Below are 6,634 nucleotides of genomic sequence, written 5' to 3' on the forward strand. Positions count from 1 at the left end.
CAATAAGGCTAATTAATTACATCCTTATATAGGATTATTTTGTTTTATATGTTTTATATATATATATATATATATATATATATATATATATATATGTATGTCAGTCTTGAGAACAGTATACTCATTATGGCAATTGAAAGGGACATTCATAGACTGTGGATACCAGTATAAAATAAATGATATTATGATAAAAATATAATTAAGAGATATAAAGGAATAGATCTTGGAGAAGAGGTAAGGAGGTAGTAGAAAAGGGTAAATAATATCACATGAAAGGGGCATGAAAACATATTGTAGTAGAGGGAAAGAAGGGAGTGAGAAGAGCAATATTTGAGATTCACTCATCAGATTTAGTTAAAGAAGGGAATAACATACCCCGATAAGTATAGAAATATCACTTGTCCTACAGGCAGTTGGAGGGGAAAGGGGAAAAAAAGGGAGTGGGGTGGTCAGAAGGGAGGGAAGAAGTAGCAAGTGGAAAGTAGTAAAATAAGGGAGGGGAATCAAGAAGGAGTGTAAACTGAGGAAGGCGGCAGTCAAAAGCAAAACTTTGTTGAGGAGTGGAAGGGGAAAGGGAGAAATAAAAGCATAAATGGGGGAAATAAGATGGAGAAAAAGACACAGATAGTAATCATAACTGTTAATGTGAATGGGATGAACTCTCCCATAAAATGGAAGCGGGATAGCAGAATGGATTAGAAACCATAATCTTACAATATGCTGTTTACAAGAAACACATTTGAAACAGGGGGATACACACAAGGTAAATGTGAAAGGGTGGAGTAGGATATATTGTGCTTCAGCTAAAGTAAAAAAAAGAAGAAAAAAGCCTGGGTAGCAATCCTAATCTCAGACAAAGGAAAAGCAAAGATAGATCTAATTAAAAGAGATAAGGGAGGACACTACATCTGGCTAAAAGGCACCATAAACAAAGAAACAATATCATTGTTTAACATACATACACCAAATGGTATGGCATGCAGATTCTTTGAGGAGAAGTTAAGGGAGTTACAAGAAGAAATAGACAGCAAAACTATACTAATGGGAGACCTCAACTTCCCCTTCTCTGAACTTGATAAATCTAACCTCAAAATAAACAAGAAAGAAGTTAAGGAGGTGAACAGAATTTTAGAAAAAGCAGATATGATAGACCTCTGGAAAAAACTGAATGGAGATAAAAAGGAATACAAGGAATATGTAGAAGATATATCTGATTCCATGCTGTCTTGGGGAGGGAGGAGGGGAGGGGAGAAGAAAACCTGCAGCTCAATATTATGTGGAACTGAGTGTTGTAAACTAAAAATAAAAAATCTTAATTATAAAAAAGAAAGATTTTTTTTTCTAGGTGCCAAAATATTAATACAGAATGTGTCCAGAAATCCAGGGACAAGGCCTTAGCTGGTGGAAGGACAGCTAGTTTTAGTTTGTGGCCCAAAAGTTTCTAGTGAGACAGAAGTTGGTGGGGGGCAAGGAAAGGAGAAAGCAGGAGAGATACTATTATGATTATCCCCTTTCAAAAGCCCCTATTTCCAGGCCACCCTGGACCAAGGGAGGAGGGGAGCATGAACAACTGTGCAAAGATCCCTCATTTCTCATTGATCCCTTCTAAATCTAACTTTTCCTTCCTCAGACCTTCATGGCCCCCAGCCTTTTTAGAGTAGCCTGGGCTTGGGCCAGCTGCTGATTCAGCCTCTGTTGGGTGGTTTCAGCGAGGGCCCTTTTGAGAAGCCCCCATATCTTTTCCACTATGGCCCTCTGGTGGTATTTTGGAAGACCCTCACCACCCTGTCTCCACAGGAAGCCAGGAACTAGCCTGTGGTGTTGTAATATCAGTTAAGTTGGGACTTTCTTACTGTTTTAAAATGATTAAGTATCTTTGATTGAGTCTTACTAGATACTAAGCCCCAGGCCCAGACCCCGATCTATTAGGTGCTAAGCCTATGTGGCTATGAACTGGTAACTAAGGTGGGGCTCCAGGTGGGGTCCATGAAAGGAGGTCTGATTATATTTTCACTCCCAAGTAGGCCCAAAACCCCTAGCTATTAGTTGCTAAATCGATGTGGGTGTGAAGCCCTCAAGGTCCTAGGGGGAGGTGCTAACTCCAGAGCCAATAGTAAGAGTTTAAGTTCTGGTCACTCAGATGACGTTTGATGAAGGCTAAAGAGGGCATAAAAAGGGAAGACAGAGCTATTTGCTTAGGGCTCTCACTCTTGGTGGCAGGCTGATGTGGAGACTAAGGGCAGCTGTAATTAAGAGCCTTCCAGATTGCCCGGATGTTTGGACTTGGTTAAACTCTGGTGACTATGAATTGGGATTTGCATCAGACAAGTCTGTCTGTTGATGTTTGTAATTTGTTTGTGTCTGCTCCAAAGTTCAGGGTGCTGGCTTTTTCCCCTGAACTAAGTGAATTATATTTGTATGTTGGATTAAAGTAAGATTGTTAACCCCTTAACATGGCTTTCCTTAGTAAATCAGATCAAAAGAAACTGGGCTTGCAGCATTCTGTAAGCTGGTTGTTGTTGGTTTTACACCTCCACAACAGCTGCTGGCTGGATTGTTGAAACAGGTGTTAAAGGTCATTTTGTCCACACACTCCCCATTGACCTTGTTAAAGCTCTCTTCTTCTTTCCTTACTTTGTGTTATAGAGCCAGATGTTGTAGCTGCTGGGCAGAGCAAGAACTGGGCATCTGGAGAGAGTGCAAGGATGCAAGGCATGGTGGCTGTTACATTGTACGGCCCTGTCAGCAGGAGGTAGAGCTCTTGTTGATGCTTGAACTCTATATCTATGGCCCACAACTTCCATGTCCCATTTTTGGAGACAGCTGCGATCTGGCAGGACTCACTGGAGAAAGCCAAGAAGTGGATACCAGCAGCGTGGCCCTTCATTTCTAAGACACATGTCACTTTCTGGAATTGTCCACTTTTGCTAAAGCAAACTTCCCAAACTTTCGTGAGTGAAACCATAAGCCCACAATTCTGCTACAAGGGAAGATGACCACCTACGTGTTGCTCATCTGTTTCATGTTGATGATGGATAGTACTTCCCCCTTTAGGGTCCAGATGATGATTATTGTGTCACTGGAGAAAGACATTATGGACTCTCCTGTCTTAGCAATGCCAATGTTGATGACTGGTACCTTGTACCTCTTAGGAAAGTCTTCTGCCATAGGCTGGAAACTAGTGCTACCATCTTCTTTCTTATTCATTTTGAAAATACGAATGGTCTCTGCATTAGCCAGCCAGGTGATCAAGGCTCTGCAGTCAGGGCTGAAGTGCACCAAGGTGGCATGCTGCAGTTTCACATTAACTCAAAGACTTTGATTTTCCTGCTGCAAAAAATCTTTGGCGCTTCAGATATGATTGGTTTGGTCATTGGCATAGGTTGACGGGTATTTCCATTGCTGCCAAAGTCCATGCTAGTGACAATCCTGTCATGGCCCTTCAATACAGCTGCCAGGAAAGCATGAACAAAAATGTGTTGATGAGGCTTTTCCTTATGCTGTCATTGCTTTTTTTCCCCACACTTGACATTTATGGAATGAGATTCTATCGGATATCTGATCACCCTGGTGGCTGTAGGGCATCTTGTTCCAGTGCCTCCAGCCCTGCTCTGCAAGCACCACTATCAGCAGAGAGAACTGCCTGAACGGCAGTAATACCATAAGCACCTTGTTACCTCCATCTACCCATTGCTGCCAACACCCTGATGGGGGAACAATACTGTTTTAAGAACAACTTTGAAAAACCAAGTCATTTTGACTATTATAAAAACCTGATTTATCTACAAAGCACCTATGAAGTAAGATGCTAACTGCATCCAGAGAAAAAAAAACTGCTGATTAGAAGTATGTAAAGTATGGATTAACATATGAATGCATATTTGTGTCTAATAATGCTCTAGAGTATGAAGGGGAGGGAGGGGGAAAAAGAAGTTATATTATAATTTTATTATATATTTAAAAGGAAAGCAAATTGTACATAATAAATTTGTATTTTCATGTGCAAAATAAAAATAAAAAGAAACCACTGACCATCAATTAATTATTAGCTATCCAAATTAGCAAATTGATTATTAATTACCCAGAAAGAGATATATGCCACATCTCTGACTAAATCCCTATCCCTGGTTCTTGAGCCTGAAAAATTGATGGTGTGGGGTATCCACCTGGTAGAAGTGATTTTTACTGGATAGCAACTCTCCTATAGACTGCCTTTGAGAAAATAAAATGTGACTCTCATAAGGGATAGGGCTGGAGCCTTCTAGAACCTCACTATCTACTCTGGAGTGTGAAATCAACAAGCCAGACTAGTAAAGGAGGAGTCTGGCTGCCTTGCTTCTTCTTTGATTTTGTGACCATTGAAAACTCTTGTAAGGCCTGAGATTGCTATGCACTATATTAGTAATTGTGGTTTGGACAACAGTAACAAGACTCATCTTTCTACAAGGAAAGGTTCTGAATTGGAGATGGAGGCTCAGGAATAAGATCTCACTTGAAGGATTGATAGAGCTAAAAAGTGAAACAGCCAAATAAATATGAGTCTTTCAAAAGTCTCTGTGTTTCAAGGAGGCTCAAATAATTGCCTCTCAACTGAATGTGCTCTTTGAAATAGGATATTGAATTGAATTCTAATTATCTATAACTGGTTGTTATCTCTATGGCCAACATTGTTTCTGTATGCAAATAAGCAAACCTTAACTAGAATAATTCCTTGCAAAGAATTCTAGCTTATCACTGAGAATGTAACGAAAATGTCTGTTCATGTAAAAAATGGAAGGAAGAAAAAGGAAAAAAAAAGTTGAAAAATACATTCAATAGGCGCAGAAGCTACTGCCATCTTTACCAGAAGTGAGACAATTACTAATGTAAATAGAGTATCTTAGGCCTGATAAGGTTTCAATCTTAACTGGCCTAGGAACATCTTCTTGAGCACTAGCCACAGAAGCAAAACAATGGAGTTAATACCACAGATGCAGAACTAAATACAAAGATCCCTTTAAAGAGGATCGGGTAAGAGAGGAACCAGTAGAAAAAAATATATTCTTTTTTGGAAAGGTCAAGGAATAAGGACTGGAAGGTGCAAAGACCTAACACAAGAATAACTCCAGGAGGTGAGAGTCATGGTGAACGTCTTGCCTTTTTTAACTTATTTTGTACAGTTTTATTTATTTTCATAAATGTTGTTTTCCTTCAGTAGAATGAAACTTCCTTCAAGGTAAGAACTGGGTTTGTGGTTTATTTGTTTTGTTTTGTCTTCACATCTCTTTTACCTAGCATAATGTTTGGCACATAGTAGTAACATTTTTTAATTCAACTGATCATATAGTTGAAATGTAATTCAGGCTTGTTAACTGTCTAGGAAAGGTCCAACTGTGCTAAGGATTAGTTTGATCACAGAGTATGTCATGGTAAGAAATGAGTTAAAAATCAAATTTATGGAAGTTGTTTTATTACCAAGAAAGAAAGAAAAAAGAATTTGGGGAGGAGAGAAAGCACATCCAAAGATAAATGAATCAGTCTGCCCTGCAGAGGCTGACACACCTCTGGTTACCTGGATCACATATAGAAGCATAATCAGTAACAGGAAGGAAGCGAGACTAGCATCTTAAAAGGAGACATGTACAAGGAAAGAACCAATCAGCAATTCTAGCAAAAGAATATGTCAAATTACTTAAAAATTATTCTATCCTTTTTCAAGCACTATCCTAAATAACTTGAGAGGAGAGATGACATTTAACAGTGGAAAAGAAAGTGGGCAGGGAAGATCATAGCAGAAAAGATGTATTTCTTTTGCTGAGGTATAACACCATCATTTTTCTTAATTATTCTTGACATTTCACCCATTATTCCATGAGCTCCCTCAGAGCATACTAAAAAAAGGGAGAGACAAAGTAGGGCAATTTCTTTTCAAAGTGTGCATAGATGTTCTTTAATAAATTCAAATTTTATGGCTTCACCCTAGACTGATACATGGGATTTTTTTAAGGTATGCAGATATATTGATAAAGAAAGCACTTTTAGAAAGGCTCTGCTGAGTGCAAATCAATTCCATAGTAGAGATGATGTAAAAATGTCGTGGCATGTCGCACACTTATAGGAAGTGCCACAGTATTTAGAAATGTTCACATTATATATGATAAAAGACATTCCAAATTTGCCCAAGTTTCCTTTACATTAATCAAGAGGATCCAAATCAACCCCATTTTCCTATAAATCTCTCCGTAACACTCTGCTACACTGTATTGAATTCATGTTTTAGTTAGAAAACAGTTATTGATGACTACTATAAATTTGCTATTTTTCTACTTAAAGCAAGGCATTGTTCTTAGAAATCACTAGGGTGCTACTAAAAAGTAAATTGAGAATTAGGATTAACACACTGTTTGGCTGAGCTAAATGAAGAGAAAAACATATGGCAGTCCCGATTTTGACATAGAACACTCTGCCCCATACAAAAAGACACCCTTACAGATGATTATGGGAAACAAAAAACAGAAAAACCCACAGTCTGTTGATTTAAAATGTCATGACTTAAATGCTTTCTACTGATTGCTAGCAGTGAAAAATGAACAATATTCAAGAAGCTAAATTCTAGAATACAATGCTATCCCCCCAAAAGATAATCAATTTGGGA

The 6,634-nt window shown here is 38.5% G+C and overlaps 1 pseudogene; it reads right to left on the bottom strand.

The window, feature by feature from the left end:
- Positions 1-1,626: 1,626 nt before the first annotated feature.
- Positions 1,627-3,683, bottom strand: LOC118847192 (annotated as a pseudogene).
- Positions 3,684-6,634: the final 2,951 nt, after the last annotated feature.

Source organism: Trichosurus vulpecula, chromosome 4, assembly GCF_011100635.1.
Source record: "Trichosurus vulpecula isolate mTriVul1 chromosome 4, mTriVul1.pri, whole genome shotgun sequence".
Taxonomy (NCBI): domain Eukaryota; kingdom Metazoa; phylum Chordata; class Mammalia; order Diprotodontia; family Phalangeridae; genus Trichosurus; species Trichosurus vulpecula.